A 17,799-nucleotide genomic window follows, 5' to 3' on the forward strand; every position below is an offset into this window, starting at 1 on the left:
ATTTGTAGAAAGGGGGTTATACAATTCAAACCTCAGAACACTTTTCTGAGGAGTAAATGAATATTTTCACTTAACAATCTGTATGGCAATAGTAAGCATGCAATACTTGTTGCTGCTCTTTGTCTCTACTTTTTCTAGATTCTAAGCAGTTCCTTTCCTTTGAGCGAGCACGATGACCTCAGATGTTTCACAATACAGTTGAGTGGGTTACAGTTTCAGAGTAACACCCTCTTGGTTTGATGCAGGGTTTGATTAGATTAGATAGCACATTCATATTTACATAACATTTCCACGTACACAGCTCGACAGCTGCCTAATCACTGTGACAACCACCACCACTTAATAAGCACTTTTTACATGCCAGGAACCACACAAATTGCTTCATGACTATTACCACAGGTAACACTGGCAATATCTTTGTAAAGGAGGGTATTGTTTTTGTAGTTCAAAAGATTAGGAAATGGCTTCTTGGCATTAGTACATTTGCCTGGGATAGGGAGCAACTGGAGGAGCCCTGATTTGAGCCGAGATCTTCCTAATTCCAGAACCCATGTTTTTCTCCAGAATCCTCTATTGTCTCTCTCATAAAATTCAGAGTGACCCTTTCCTTAAGTTGTCTGCGTATTGTAAGGGCACCTGCTTATAGACTCCCATGATAATGACACACACCTCATTGTCCATAATCAGTTCAGGCCAGATGCCCGGAATTTCTTGGGGCAGCCTTGGTTGTAACTTTTGGCACTAGGCTGTCCTGCGTGTTGTTTACTTGTTTTGCATCAATTATTATTTTGGCATCAATTCCAGATTCCTTACTCCTAACAAAAACCAATGAACCGAACTTTTCTGTCTCAATAGCCCTTTGCCTGAAGACCAATTTACTACTCTTAGAGTTAATAAATTCTTGACTTAGAGTTCCTAAAATCCCCTCCTTCTAGGGACAAAATTGGTCCTGGGGTATACCCTCTGGTAGGAGTCAATCCATCATATTTAATTTATTTTTTTTAAGATTTTTAAAATTGATTTTTAGAGAGGAAGGGAGAGGGAGAAAGAGACAGAAAAACATCGATGTGAGAGCAAAATATCGATGGGCTACCTCCTGCATGCTCCCCACAGGATCAACCCTGCAACCTAGGCACATGCCCTGAGCAGGAATTAAACGGCAACCTTTCAGTTGTCCAACCAACTGAGCCAGGGCAATCCATCATATTTTTTTAAGTTAACGAATTTATTTTTAAAATTTTCATTTTTCAATGATAGTTTACATTCAATATTATTTTGTATTAGTTTTGGGTATACAGCATAGAGGTTAGACAACCATATAATTTATAAAGATTTGATTAGAGGAATTGATGGCTATAGGATGAGGGCACCATCCTCACACCACTTCCGTGGCTTCCATGGTGATCAATTTCCTAACCCTTCTCCAGCTCCATCAATTCCTGGCGGGGAAACAGTCCCCAAAGACTCTGTCCTTGGCCACTCCCTGGAGCCTGAGTCTGGCATCTGGGTTTTTCACACACACAAGTGCTCCCCTTGGAGATCTTAAGTCCTGAGATGAACTAGGAACTTTGATTTGGGCCTTACATAGCAGGTTCTATATCACAGGCTTTATCCCCATCTTTTCCTGGCAAACTTTCTTGTCTTCCCATCCTCTCCATTTTTTGTTAGCATGTTTTTATTGTCTTTGTCTCCCAGGTTTACAGTATTGGAGTCACCTTTATGTATCTCTGTCCTTCTGCTGCGTATTCAGCCTTCTACCAGAGTACCTCTTACATTTACACTGTCTTTTCCTACTTTCTGGACATAGCCCCCAACCTTTTCATTATGTGTATGAAGTATTAAAATAACTTGTGAACTCCAGAGATTTTAACCTGGGAATTAAAACCCCCCCAGAACGTTCATAGGTGAATTTTAGTAGGTCTATAAAATCCCTGAAATTAGTTTTCTTAACAAGTTTATATTTTTTAAAAAAGATTTTTAAAGCCGATTTTTAGAGAGAGGGGAAAGGAAAGGGAGAAACATCGACGTGAGAGCAAAACATCGATCAGCTGCCTCCTGCATGCTCCCTACAGGGAACTGAGCTCACAACCTGAGCATGTGCCCTGATGGGAATTGAACCGGCAAGCTTTCTTTGCAACAGGTGATGCCCAACCAACTGAGCCACACTGGCCAGGGCTGAAATTAGTTTTAAAAATACTAGTGTGGTAATGTGCATACATAATTTTTACTATCATTCTCTCAAAGGGAGTTGTATCAGTTTCCTATTATTACTGAAACAAGTTACCAAAAATTTAGTGGGTTGAAACAACACAAAATTTTTCTCTACTAGTTCTGGAAGTCAAAAGTCTGAAATAAAAGTGTTGGCAGGACTGCATTCCTTCTGGAGTCTCCTATTTCCTTGCCTTGTTCAGATCTAGAGGCCACCTGCACTCTGTGGCTTGTGGTCCCTTCCTTGCATCACTCTAAAATCTTGCTTCTGTTGCCATATCTTTTACTACTCACTCTGAGTTCCTGCCTCCCTCTTATAAGTACTCCTATGATTACGTGGAGCCCACTCAGGTAATCCAGGATACTTTCCCCTCTTAAGACCTTTAATGTAATCACATTTTTGCCATATAAGGTAACAGTCACAGGTTTCAGAGATTAGAATATTGGACATCTCTGGGGGGGCCATTGTTCAACCTACCACAGGAGCCAATGCCCCAAATATGCTCTCTTAACTGGCTTTATTAAAAATCCAGATAATTACTTCTCAAACACCATTCTCATCTTGTCATCTCCTGCATAACTTTACAATGACTTCCTCTTGCCTATCATATCAATGCACTCTCTGAGCCCAGCATTCAAGGCCATTAGCCAATAGGCCACAACCAATTGCTCCAATTTCATCCCGAAGGTTTCCCAGCTGGGACAATAGAAGTCTTTCCCTGAGGATTCATTATTATTCTCAGCTCTACCCCTGTTCCCACTGTTTGCCTGCCAAGAATAACCTCCTGACTTTCTCCCCACCACCAATGGAATTTCTTCCATTTAATTGAAGACTTTCTTCCATATCATTTATGATAATGCTTCCTTTATAAAGCCTTAGAGTCACTAATGACTTGTACTATAATCGCGCATTATTTTGACTCGTCTTCTTGCTGAGCATGAGTAAATACTCTAAGGAAAAAAGATGTTGTTTTTTTTAAAACAAAGTTATGTATTTATCAGTTGATGAAAATGTGGGAAAATAATTTTTAAGGTACTTAATTTTATGATGCTTTCTTAGAAAATAGATTATCTGAATAAACTAGACAATTACTAATTCTGGGAAAAATAAAAAGAGTATACAGGAAAGCATACGGAGCCCTGGCTGGTGTGCTTCCGTTGGTTGGGTGTCATCCCAAGCACCAAAAGGTTGTTGGTTTGATTCCCGACTGGGGCACACACCTGGGTTGCAGGGTTGGGTTGCTGGTTGAGCCCCAGAAGGGGGAGTGCAGGAGGCAGCCGATTGATATTTCTCTTTCTCTCCCTCTCCCTTCTTCTCTCTCTAAAAATCAATAAAAATGTTTTAAAAAAGAGAAAGCACATGTAGTCATATTTCACCAGATGGTTAAATTAAAATTCTAAGTAATTGTAAAGCGCAAAATAATTAGCAGAGATACAGAATTGGAATTCAAAGTACCTATCCTAAAAACAGATAAATCCTATTAACATTTATTTATAATTATAGAATTTATAATATTTAATGCCTTGCAACATCTCTCATATCATTAAGTATCCTTGACTACATTTTAATAAATATAATGATTTTTTGTTCCATGTTTTTATTTTCTTGAATTTGAAGATTTTTCATTATTTGAGGTCATATACCTACTGAATTAGGCAGGGTTATCCAGGGGAACAGAACCAATAGGATATATCTAAGTGAGATTTAATATAAGGAATTGGCTCACTTGATTATGAAGACTGAGAAGTCCCATTATCTGACATCTGCAAACTGGAATTCCGGAAAGCCAATGGTGTGAATGCCAGTCCCAGTCTGAAGGCCTGAGAGCCATGAGAGCCGATGATGTAAGTCCCAGTTAAAGGGTAGGAGAAGAATCATATCTCAGCTCCAATAAGCAGGGAGTGAAAACAGTTTCTTTGACCTTCCTCAAAATGCCTAGAGAAAGCTATGATTGAATAGTTCCTTTTATCGCTTCCACTTCTCCCAGAAAACAGTCCTGCACTCCACAAATACCCTGTGCCCTCCATTCTGGTCCTTTCTCTGCCATCCAACCACAGCTATTCTGAAATATGGTCCACACAAATGAAAAGGTTGAACAAAAATTCTTTGACCTGTGGTATTTAAAAGCCTAAGAGATACTTTGCAGACTCCCTCCACCCCTCCACCATAAGCGATGGAGAAAGGGCACAATTTAGAAAAGTTTAAAGAAGGGGTTATTTTACCTGTAGTATAAATGGAATGTCCTGTTTGTTTCTAGTGAATTGAAACTACACTCAGCCTATCTTTTCCTCTTTCCATTAGTTGGGGATGGGCTTGGCCAAAGCGCTTGGTCATCTTCTTACGAGATTCTCATTAGAACTCTGGGCAAGGCCCCTGATTCATAACAGGACCTTTCCACCCCCACCTTCTCCATTTGCTTCTCCTCTAGGCTCTAAATTCCTTTCCACCAAGAACCCCATTTCCTTTGTGATGTTTTTTCCAGTGACTCATACTTCCACATCCCCTTCCCTGTCTGCATCTCTGGGACAGCGGAAAGGGACTGGCTCTGCTGAGTCCTCACTATTTCCATTACCCTCATTTCTTTGAATTCCAAATTCTTTGGCCACCCTCCCTCCACCTTTCTTTTATTTCTGTCATCCTTTGGTCACTTTGCTACTTGTATGCCCCAAGAGCATCTCCAACTCTGTGCCCCAAACTGAGTTCACTCTTCTCACAAAGCCTTTTCTCCCTCCTTCGTCCGTATCTCCGTGGATGATATCACTACCACTCAGTCATTTCATCCAGAAACATTTTAAAACTCTTTTCTCTCCTGCAACCCCTGTTTTCAGTCCATCACCACTTTCTCTCAATCCTGTCTCCTTTATTCTTCTAAACCTTTTTCTCTCCAGCCCCACTGCCACAGGTTTAATCCAGGTTGTCACATTCTCTTGCCTGGATTACTGCCAAGAGTGTTTTTTAATGGATCTGGCTTTTCCTCTGGTCTTGTTCTGCTACAGCCCATTCTCCACACGTCGGGAAGGGTGTCTCTCCAAAATGTAGACGGGATCATAAAATTATCCTATTGTCAATCTTCGCTGGTTGATTCAGGCTGTGTCTCGGTTGAGGGATCAGGTCAAGTGGGATGGGGTGGAGTCTCTGGATGACTTTTCTAGGAAACATTTCTCAGCCCTTTCCAGGTAGGATTCACCCCTATTCTACCTCTTTTCACGCATACCTTGCATATTTTTCTGCCATAGCACTCACAGCAAGTACAGAACACAGTTTGTTCACATGCTATCTCTTCCTAAGTTAAGAAACCCTTTTGAAAGCAAGGACTATGCAGTAGACGATGTTGATGCATTGCCCCATGTGCCCTTTGCTGACTCTGAAGCTGTAGCTGACAGCTGTTGTGCACACTGACACCTTCCTGGCTCAGGTGTTACGTCAATCTCCTTTGCTACCCAAGGGCTTTCTCCTATGCCATGAGAATTTGCTCTGCATGCTGCGAAGCAGCTCAGAAGTGCCAAGTATGTAATGCTTTCAGGGGCAAAACTCAAACAATGAGGGACAGAAATCTGTAGATAAATGCCCCAGCTTCCTGGCCTTTGATAGGACAATTCTGAGGACAATTCTACATGGTTCCAAAGAGAATCCCCAGAGGGACTGAGCCCCAGTTGTCCGCAGTGATGACCCACACATTAATGTACCCTTTATTGGCTATTACCCTTTCCCTGTCATGCTTTCCCAGTCCTCCCCTTAAACTTCCTGGGATCACCTCCCAAGTAAACCAACTGCACCCTAATCTTTCTTTAAATGTCTACATTAGGAAGAGATTTCAGACTAAGACGGAGAATTTCTTATTCATCTTTTTGGCACGTTTTACATGCCTAATGAGTTTAATATATGAACAAAGGAATAAATTAGTGAGGGCTTAATGATTTCAGCGGTTAGGTGAGAAACTGTCTTGGAATCAGGGCTGATGAGCAGGGATGGGACAGTGAGAAGGGAACCAAGTTGTCTCAGATGGAACCAGCAATTATAAAGAGGCTGGGGCCAGAGAGTGTGCAGAAGTTGGGGCAAAATTTGAAAAATAAAAAAACATGTCAACAGCACATATTCCCTGATATGATACACCAAGAAGAACACAGTATCACTTCTCTGTTATTCTTACCAAAAGTGTATAATCTCAGTGTAAGTTGATGAAACATTGGGCAAACCAAACTGAAGGTCATTCTAAAAATAACTAACCATTTCTCTTCTAAAGTGTCAAGGTCATGAATAATAAACAAACAAGAGTGATGAACAATCCTAGATTAGAAAAGACCAAGGATTTGAAAGAGTGTATGCACCCCATGGTCACTGCTGCATTATTTACAATAGCCAAGGTTTGGAAGCAGCCCAAGTGCCCATCAGCAGATGAGTAGATAAAAAAAGCTGTGGTACATTTACACAATGGAACACTATTCTGCTGTAAAAATAGAAGGAAATCTTACCTTTTGAGACAGCATGGATGGACCTGGAAAGCATTATGCTAAGTGAAATAAGCCAGTCAGAGAAAGACAAGTACCATATCATTTCACTCATATGTGGAATCTAATAAATGAGCTGATGAGCAAAATAGAGACAGACTCATAGAATGCAGGCTGATAGCTGTCAGGGTTGGGGTTGGGGGGCTGGGTGAGGGGGTGGAGGAATTGAGAAAAAAAGAGAGAGAAAAAAACACATGGACATGGACAACAGTGTGGTGTCTGCCAGGGGGAGGGGTGGGGGAGGTAGAGGAGGATATAGGGGGATAAATGGTGATGGAAGGAGACTTGACTTGGGGTGGTGAACACACAATAGTGTTCAGATGATGTGTTGTGGAACTGTGCACCTGAAATCTGTATAATTTTGTTAACCAGTGCCACCCAATAAATTCATTAAAAGGAAAAAAATAAAAGACAAAGGAGATCAGACAACTAAATGCAATGTGTGATCCTTAATTAGATCCTGGACCAGAAAAAGACATTAGAGGGAAAGCAACATAATTCAAATAAAGTCTTTAGATTAGTTAATAGTATTGTATCTGTGCCAATTTCCTGGTTTCTATAATTATATTATGGTATGTAAGATGTTAACATCAGAGGAACTTAAGTAAAAGGTATATGGGAAATCTGTGTTCTATTGATGTAATTTTCTGTAAGACTGAAATTATTTTCCCAATTAAAAAAAATTCAATGTTATTTATAAGGGAAATAAAATAAAAATTAGGTTTTTTTCAACTGTAATGCTTAATGCCAGGAGAAAAATGGAATAACATTTAAGAAAATGTGAACCAAGGATTTTATATCCTGAGTAAAACTGACTATAAAGTATAAAGAGCACATTATAATACGCAATAACTCAGTAAATATGGCTCCCATGAGCCCTTCCTCAGGAATGCACTCAAGAACAAGCTTCAGAAAACCAAAGTAATTATGAAACATCAGCATAAGGACTGGTGATAAACAAATATATAGCTCTTATACATCTAAGATTAACAAAGATTAAAAGAAAGATTATAGTATGTAATGGCTATATTACAACATACAACAAAAATATGGTATTGCCATAAAAGTAGGGGAAGAATGAAGACAGCATATGCCTCCCATTTTTCCTCTTTTATTTTAAATTTTATTATTCAATTACAGTTGACATTCAGTATTAGATATTAGTTTCATGTGTACATCATAGTGGTTAGGCAATTATTTAATTTACCAAATGATTCCCTGATAATTCAAGTACCCATCTGGCACCATACATAGTTATTATAATATTGTTGGCTTAATCCCTTCACCTTTTTCACTCAGTCCCCCAACCCGTTTCCCCTCTGGCAATCATCAGTTTGTTCTCTGCTTCTCTGAGTCTCTTTTTGTCTTGTTTGTTCATTTATTTTGTTCTTTAGAGTTCACATATAAGTGAAGCCTCAGGCTGTAGAAACTCCACAGGGTGGGGTGAGAGGTTTTCAATGGGTGGGGCAATTGCTTCCCTCCCAGGCAAAAGCTGCTTGGACCGTAAATGTCTGCCTGAGAAAGATGTCCTCTGTAGTATGGGGGAATGACTCAACACAGGAATCCAGATAGTTGCCCTCTGAGCTCTATTCCCCCAGCCAGCCCCCCTAGATTCTCTTCACACTGCTCCAGTCCACTCTGCCCTCCCTCTGCTGGAGCCCAAGGTGAGTGGCTGCACACGAAACTTTGTGCATTTGCCCTTTAAGAGGATGCCTGCATTTTCAGCCATCTCTCCCTGGCAGACAGGAACCCCACTGCTTTTCACAGCCTGATGTTATGTGGGCACCTTTCTCAGTTCTGGTGTTCTGGGCTGGGAAGCCCAGCTTGGGGTTTAGGCCCCAGAGTTCTCTGGGAACCCTCCAGAGCTGGGATATCCCTCTGGGCCTTCAGCTGCTGCCGGTGGGAGCCCAGCCAGCCCCCTCGCACCTCCACACTTCCTACCAGTCTCTATGTGGTCTCCACTTTAAGTCCTTGGTTATGAGGGTGCTCTCCAGCTAGTCTTCGGTTGATTATTCAGGATGGTTTTTCTATATTTTAGTTGTAATTTCAGTTTGGTCCTGGGAGAGTGTCAGTGTAGCTTCCGTTCAATCTGTTGCCATCCTGGAATCTCCTAGCAGGCTAATTTTTAAGTTGATAATTCTGTATGGTCCAAGAATGATGTTATAAATATCCAAATGGCCCTTGGCAGACAAATGGTTCCCCACCCCTGCTAGAGAACACCTAGGTTTCCAATAGTCTTCTGTCTCACCTGGGGAAAGGAATTCCTAATGATTTTCAGATAGTTGTTATGTGGATTCCTCTTCCCAACATTGCTGCTCTGTGCTGGGGAGCCCGGAGTGGGGCTGAGACCTCTTGGTCTTCAAGAGGACCTATACAGCTGAGATAGTCCTCTGGATTCTTAACCTCCACATGTGGATGCAGGGCCAGTTCATTTTGCATCTCCACCTCTCCTACCAGTCTCGAGGTGGCTTCTTCTGTATATCCTTGGTTGTAGGACTTCTGTTCAGCTAGTCTTCAGATGGTGATAGAGGCTGTTCTATAATTTAGTTATAATTTTGATGTGGTTATCAAAAGAAATTATAGTATGTAATGATGTGAAGGAGGTGAGCGCAGTTTCTACCTTGTGGAATTTCTTGCTTCCCAATTTTTTGTAACTATTTTTAGTAATCATAATTGGTAGTGATAGTAATAGACTATAGTATTGTAAGTTAGGTTAAAGCAAATGAGTGGTTTTGGGATATTGTAATTCTAATTCTATCATCCCTTATGTCTTTGAAAACCAAGATTTCAGTGTGGAAGAAAGAGTATGCAGACTCAACATAAAAGAGTTAAGTAAAAAATCTGTAGTCCTGGAGCTGAATTGGAAACAATGTGTTCGTGTATGTGTTTATGTATATGTATACAGCATACTTTCTATGATCTAGAAATAATGACCAACTTATTAGCAAAAAGGTTTTTAAAATCTGTTTTCCATGAAAAGAAATAAATGCTCCTTAGAGAGGTGGCTGATTCCAGACCTGGGACAGGAAATGTACCAGAGAAATACAGACCATCTTGACATACCAGATAGCAAGGATGCTATCAAAGAGTACAAATTTATCACCTAAATTAATTCATTAAATTTATTTATTATTTTATTGTTGGCAGTATTACAGATGTCCCTGATTTTCTCCCTCTCTATCCCCGTCCTCCCAGTCCCTGCCCCAGGCCTTCACCACACTGTTGTATGTGCCCATTGGTTATGCATATATGTATATAAATTCTTCAGTTAATCTCTTCCTGTCTCCACCTCCTCCTCTCTGAGATATGTTAGTTTGTTCCTCTGGACCCATTTTGTTCATCAGTTTATTATGTTCATTAGATTCCATTTATAAATGAGATCATGTGATATTTGTCTTTCTCTGACTGGCTTATTTCACTGAGCATAATTCTCCCCAGGTCCATCCATGCTGTCACAAAGGGTAAGAGATACTTCTTTTTTACAGTTGTATAGTATTCCATTGTGTAAATGTACCACAGCTTTTTTATCCACTCATCTACTGATGCACTTGGGCTGTTTCCAGATCTTAGCTATTGTAAATAATGCTGCTATGAACATAAGAGTGCATGTTTTTTCTGATTGGTGTTTTGGGTTTCTTAGGATAAGTGGGAATCACTGGGTCAAACAGTAGTTCCATTTTAAATTTTTTGAGTAAATTCCATAGTGTTTTCCATAGTGGTTGCACAAATCTGCATTCCCACCAGCAGTATACTAGCATTCCCTTTTCCCCACATCCTTGCCAGCACTTGTTTCAAACTAAAAAGCTTCTGCACAGCAAAAAAAACCCATCATCAAAATGAAAAGGGAACCCACTGTGTGTGCCAGTGACACACCTGATAAGGGCTTAATTTCCAAAATATATAAAGAACTCATATAGCTCAACAAAAGCAAGACAAATAACCCAATTAAAAAATGGGCACAGGGCTTGAATAGGCACTTCTCCAAAGAGGACATACAGATGGCCAAGAGACGTATGAAAAAATGCTCATCACTAATCATCAGAGAGATGCAAATTAAAACTACAATGAGATATCACTTCACATCTGCCAGAATGGCTACCATTAATTCATTAACCTTAAACCTTTACACTTGGGTAAATAAAGAAAAAGCCAAGCATTTATTCTCCTCACCTATATAAACTATACCATTAGGTAAAAATAAATGAGGTAAAGTGTCTTTCTATAAACCTAGTCCAGTTAATTCATGAAAAAAAAATTATAGAATTAGAATATCACCACCTTGCAAACCCCAGTGAATGAATTGATCTACGCATTGAGGAGCAGAGGCTGCTAACATGAAAAAAAGAAAAAGGAATAAAAATTAGATATTATATGCTTCTTGATGAAAAAACACAACGTCATATACAGTTTTGCCAAACACACTGAAGTTGAGTCTGGTCCAGTCTCTGGATTCAGCTGCCAATTTGCAGAAAACAGAGGATAGAGAAACAAGCTGAACTGCACTTTGAGGATTGTGATTTGCAAAATACAGACTTTGAGAAACTGTACAAGTTGAATGACCAAGTTCTTCAACAGATAAATTATAAGGAAAAGAAAGGAATTGTAAGGGAATCTGTAGATTAAAAGAAACACCTGAAGTTGAAAAGAAAGAGCAAGATTAAACAGCAGGATCTAGGAATGTACACTTGGTTCACAAAATCAAAAGCAAACACAAGGAAGGAGAGTCAGGATAGCGAGAGGGGCAGGGTGCCCATAAGAAGGGGCACCTGGGGCTGGGGCTCTGAGGGGGCTGCAAAGGTTTTATTTCTTGACTGGGTAATTCTTAATAACATGTTCCCCACTTTCTTCATTTGTGTAGTTTTTCTGAACCTGTGATTTTATTTTTTTAAATGGTTAAAAAAATTGTTGCTTTCAGTTTTATATCCCACATGAGTGAAATCATATGGTTCTTAGCTTTTCCTGATTTATTTCACTTAGCATGATAGTCTCAAAGTCCATCCATGTTGTTGCAAATGGCAGTATTTCATCTCTTCTTATGGCTGAGCAGTATTCCATTGTGTACTTGTACTACATCTTCTTTAGCCAGTCCTCTATCACAGGACACTTTGGTTGATTCCATGTCTTGGTCCCCATGAATCATGCTGCAGTGAACATAGGGGTGCAGATATCTTTGTGAATACATATACAGATGATGTATCATAGAACTGTACCCTTGAAGCCTATATAATTTTATTAATCAATGTCACTCAATAAATTTAATTTAAAAAGTTATAAAGTAGATGTTTAACATGTGTTCATTCAATGAGTGAATGCAAGAATTCCTGCATCCCCTGGTCGAGTAGGTCAGTTGTTTGGAGTGTCATCCTCGTGCACCAGGGTTGTGGGTTTGATCCCTGATCAGGGCACATAAGAGAAAGAGAGAAAAGAAAGAATGCCTGCATGAATGAACAAATAATCCTAACAAACAGTGAGGCCTTAAGAATAGCTCTCACCTCTTCGAGCTTCAATTCTCACATTTGTGAAATGAAGTGCTCAGATCAAATAGCTGAGGCCATTCCAGTTCTGTCACTCTAACAGCTAACACTTCTAATAGCAAACGTTCATTGATTACTTACCTCTGCTAAGTGCTTTGTATGTGCTGTCACTGAATCTTGACAAGAGCCAAGACATGGAGAATTTGTGTAACTTGCCCAAAGACACTGAGCGAGTAAGTGGCTTGAATTCAGGACCAGCAGATCCCTAAACCTACCTTGCTATGCTGAAATGCTGTTGTGCTGATGGTGGTGGTTGTTTCAGTAATAGGGTCATTCTTCCTGGAAAGCAAATTGAAAGTGAAATGGTTAAGAGATAAATCAGATTTGATTGACCCTGTGAGTTCAAATCTCCTTTCCAACACTCAGCAATTGTGTGAGTTTGGGCAAGTCATTTATACTTGCTATGCCTCCGTTTCCTCGTCTGTAAAATGGAAATAATAATGGTACCTACCTCACAGGGGTGTTGCAATGATTATACATGTAAAGTGCCTGGCACATAGTAAGCATTAGTTGTTTACCATTATCATCAAATAATTCATTCCTATTAACTGGACTCATATATATAATTGCTGTTAAGTATGTCAAATTAGCCCAGGGCTAAACTTTTAACTTTTAAAAATATCTAATAATTTTTATTTTTTACCCAGATTCAAAGATATTCACAAATCTTTGAAGTGCTAAGCTTTGTATTAACAGCAACAAGATATTACTTTTGGTTCCACTATCTGTTTATCTATGGAAAAAGTATTCAAGCGGGCACCTAATTGCACAAATTGTCCTTTGCCCTTCTGTTTAATTTTGAACCTTGTATTTCTGATAATGCTACTTTGATGATGAGTATTAGCATAATTTACTTAGGCTTTGGTCCATTTTGCCTTGTGCCTAGATAAGACTTCAGATTGCATTAGAAGGTTTAAAAATTCCTAAATTTCCTATTCAATTTAGGTTCACATTTTTTTTCTGCTTCTTCTTTTTTTTTTTTTTCCCTTTCCTCCCTTTACATGAACATGCTGAGCCGTTTCCTGCCCCAGGCCCTTCATACGTGCTGTTCTTCCTGAAACACCCTTCTATACTGGTTTCTTCTCATTTTTCAGCTCTCAGTTCGAATGCAACTTTCTCAGAGATACCTTCCTTGAGAGCCCTGTCTAAGCAGGTTATCTCCCCAACCCATCTCTATTAATCTGTATCATTTTATACTTATATTTCTGTATGGCATGTAATCACAACATGTAATATATATAAAATCTTCATTGTATAAAATTAAAGATAACATATACTTACATGTATGTTTTCTATATATATATGTATTTATAAATAAATCTATTGAAATATTTTATATCTATATTAATATATATAAATTAATATCTATAGTAATGTATGATTATGGCTACTTTAATATTTATTTATATAAGTCATATAATCATAATTATGCAATTTATAATATAAATATTTTATATAAATAATAAATTACATACTTAAATTGTATATATAAGTATAGGTCTCTTTTTCTGCATATTTGCTTGAACAATTCTTTCCTCATAACTGAAATGCCTTAATTACCATTCTGTATTATTTTTACTGGTATATTGTTTGTCTTCAATTTGAAGATTCAGTTTTTCACTTACTATAGAAATTTCTTAAATGTCATCTCCAAAAACATTTTTCTGTCATGTTTTTGAGGCTCTCTGCAATAGAGAAAGCAATTACCCTTGCCTTCTCTGTTTCCTTCTCTCTAATTGCTTTAACTCTTTTCTCTCATTTTTTTTTTTTTTTCTTTTTGGTTCACTCTGATTAGCTCAAGACTTCTGATCTCCAGAACTGGGATATAGTAAATTAATGTTGTTTTAAGCCACAAGTTTGTGGTAATTTGTTCTAGCAGCTATGGGAAATGAATATACCCGTCCTCATCAGGGCCCATCCTCCTGGCCAGGGGTAAGCCCTGCTTCTGTGGATGCCAGCTGATTCCCCCAAACTCAGCAGCCTGCCCTGGCTGCTGGCCAGGCTTGCAGGCCTTCCAAATTCTGCTACGGTTCCCTGGTGACATGTACAGAGCACCTGCAGTTAGGGCTTTTGCTTAGCGTCTGCAAAGGCTACTGACTTGTTGCTATGGTGTACTTCTTACGAATTGGAGAATATTTGTGAGTATCCTCGGGACGGGCTCCCTCACCGCCTCCCTTCAGTGGGTCTCTGAGAGGTGAGGGCAGGGTTGGGGGCCACTCTGGACTGCCTCAGATGCAAAGCTTCTCCATCTTTTCTTCTGTACCATGTTTTGAAAGTTGTGCCCTCTTCTTTGGTTAGTTGCTGTTAATGAATCCCTTCCCCCTGTTTTTAGTGAATGTCCTAATAAAAATCCAGTTGGGCTTACATTTGTCCCCTGCAATTCTAAACACAATATAGAGTAATATATACATTTTTTTTTTTTTTTTTTGAGGACAAAAGAGTTTCTGAAGAATTTTATATCCAACCAGGTATTGAGTGAGGAGAATCGTCCACTTCCTTTTCTTTGCGTCTATCATCAGGCTCACTAGTTCTCTCTTGAACTACATCTCATTTGACTTTTTTCCAAGTCTGATTGTTTTTTTCATAGTCATATATATATATATATATATATATATATATATATAAGTCTCCTTTTTACCTCTTAAAACATGTTAAACATACATATTTCATATTACTTGGTAATTCTGATATCTGAAGTCTTTATGGTTCTAATTCTGCTGTGTTGTTCCTGCTGCTTCTTCTTCATCATAATGTATTTTCTTGTGTGTTACAATTTTAATTGTGAATTCATAAGTGGAAATCCTTTGAGACTCAGGCTAAAGTTGTGTTCCTTCAGAAAGAATCTGTGCTAGCTTCTGCAGGTTGCCGGGAGGATTGCCTTTCCAGGGCCACTTTATTTTTGTTTCAAAATAATAGTTCTATTTATATTTTTGAAACAATCTCAAACTTATAGAAAAGTACTTTACAAAGGTTGTACAAAGTACTTTTTCACTAGCTATTTGAGAGTAAATTATCCAAATGATATCCATCACTTCCATTTACTCTAGTGTTCTCACACACAAGGACATTCTCAGACATGATACAATCATGAAAATCAGGAGGTTAACATTAATGTATTACCTAATCCTTAGACCCTGTTCAAGTTTCAGGAGCGGTCCCAATAACAACTTTTATAACAAAAGAAGCCAGTCTAGGATCCCGTGTTACATTAGTTATCATGCTAACTCTTTAGAATCTTTCAGTCAGGAAAAGTTCCTCAGTTTTTCTGGACTCTCTTTATTTTGACACTTTTAAGCACTCCAGACCAATTATATTATAGAATGTTCCTCAATTTTGGTTTGTCTGATGTTTCTTTATGATTCAACTAAGAAAAAACACAATAAATCAGGCAAGATTCTGGGACTAAGAGTGGAAAGGGAGCTTAAGAACTCAGGTGGAGAGGCAAACCCTACATCAAAAGAATGGTTTTCTTCAGAAATAATAAATATTAATGAGAAGATTTTTAAAAATAAATGTTGAGGCTGAGTAGGGGGAAGTTGAAAAAGCCCATGTCCTATGGACTCACCCTTCACGGCCAAACTTTTTAAAAAGACAAGTTGGCCTCTGCTTCCTCCTCACCCACTCACTTCTGCTCCCACCATGTCAGAGAAGAAATTCCCCTTTTAAAGGTCACCAATGAATTTTTAACCATCAAATTCCATAGCCTTTTCTCAGTATTCAATGACTTTGACCTTCCTTCCAAAACTGATACTATGGACCACTCCCTTCATCATTTTTCTTTTAATCAACTAGATTAAGATATAATTCTCATATTATACAATTCATCCAGATAAATTATATAATCCAATGGTTTCTAACCTTTTCACAGAGTTGTGCATTGATCGTCACAATTTATTATAGAACACTTCATTACCCCAACTCCCCAACCTACACCTCAGCCCCAGGCAACCACTAATCTACTTTCCACCTCTATGGATTTGTCTATTTTGGACATTTCATATAAATGGAATCATGTATGTAGTCCTCAGTTTTTCTGGACTCTCTTTATCTTGACACTTTTAAACACTACAGAGGGAGGGAGGAAGGGAGGGAGGAAAATCAGGCTGGTATTTAATAATCTTTGTGGTATAAATCTGCTTTTTGGTTTCTCTCTCCTATCTCATCCCCTTAACTAGTGGCAAACCATATCCAGTGATTTCAGCCTCTGGATTTTTAGATGTTTTCTCCTTTATTCATATCTGCTAAAGTCACTCTTTCCCATCTCTCAAGGAGCCAAAAAAATCCTACCAAATTGTGAAGGTTTATTTCAAATGCCTCTGAAAACTTTTCCATAATCTTCCTAAACTAAACATTTATGTGCTTTGTTTATGTCACTCTTACGTCACACACTCTACATCATAACGATGCATGTATTCACCGTCTTCCCTACCAAATGTAATCTGGGGGGCAGGGACTGTATCTTACTTTTATGTGTCTGCAGCACCTCGTAAACCTGATCTATTCCAAGCAGGGGCTTGATAAATACATCTTTGCGAAATTGCTTGAGGGAATCACGGGAATTAACTCAATATTTTGAAAGAATACCTGGATAATTGGAGGAAGGCTATTTTGGGAGTTTGAATTATCTAGAATCTGAAACTTCAGTTATCTTTAATTTAAGGCATGACCACAGAGAAGATGATTATTGTTATCTGAATAATTCCTATCATACTGCATGTGGAGCAGTGACTCAGTGTTTTAAATATGCTGTGACTCAACACTAATTCTAAGTAAATATGTATATGAATGACTCAAAAGTAGTTGATTCACTAAACTTAGGGCCATCATAGTTTCCCTAACAGTACTAGATTGTAGCCTTTTGTAAACAAATAAAAAAGAACAACAAACCAATGCAGCCACATCCAAAGGCAGGGTAAGCTAAGTTATATAGTCAGATGAACGGAACTACTATCAGGTCATGATATGCCTGGTTTTGTGGCAGAAAGATTTCTAGAACTGATTTTAAAATAATTAAAAATTCAATATTAGTCATCCTCAAAAGACTGCTAACTCTAGCACCACTTATAAAGTATTCTTGTCTAAAAATTTGGACATGAATCTAATCAAGCCTCTAGATTCAACAACCAGTCTACAGGAAATACAGAATATAGGGAACAAGTTAAACAATACCATGAGCCCAGCACAATGGCAGAATCCAGAGGAAAAACCATTCCATAACACAAATAACATTTTTGTTTGTTTGTTTTTAACAAATCAAAGGCATAAAGTAAAAAAATACAAGAGAGTAAGAACTATTTTAAAATAAAAGAAACTTAAGATACATGATAAATGCTACATGTGGACCTTATCAGGATTCTTATTCCAACAAATTGACTATAAAAAAAATCTTTAAGCTAATCAAGAACATTTGTATATTGAGTGGGTTAGAGATGTTATTAAGGATTTACTCTTAATTCTGTTAGGTATAATAATGTTATCATGGTAAGTTAAAGATTCATACTAAAGTATTTACATGTGATATAATATAATATCTAGGATTTGCTTTAAA

General features: G+C 38.4%; 1 protein-coding gene across 1 annotated transcript in view; it reads right to left on the reverse strand.

Moving 5' to 3' along the window:
- Nucleotides 1–17,799, reverse strand: part of AQP9 (aquaporin 9) — a 98,566-nt gene that overhangs the window by 58,881 nt on the left and 21,886 nt on the right. Inside the window, exon 2 of the mRNA XM_016208544.2 lies at nt 12,467–12,530. The gene's annotated coding sequence lies outside the window, so the exon portion shown is untranslated. The remainder of the gene's footprint in view (nt 1–12,466; nt 12,531–17,799) is intronic.

The sequence above is a fragment of the Miniopterus natalensis genome, chromosome 1 (genome assembly GCF_054644295.1).
Source record: "Miniopterus natalensis isolate mMinNat1 chromosome 1, mMinNat1.hap1, whole genome shotgun sequence".
Lineage (NCBI taxonomy): Eukaryota > Metazoa > Chordata > Mammalia > Chiroptera > Miniopteridae > Miniopterus > Miniopterus natalensis.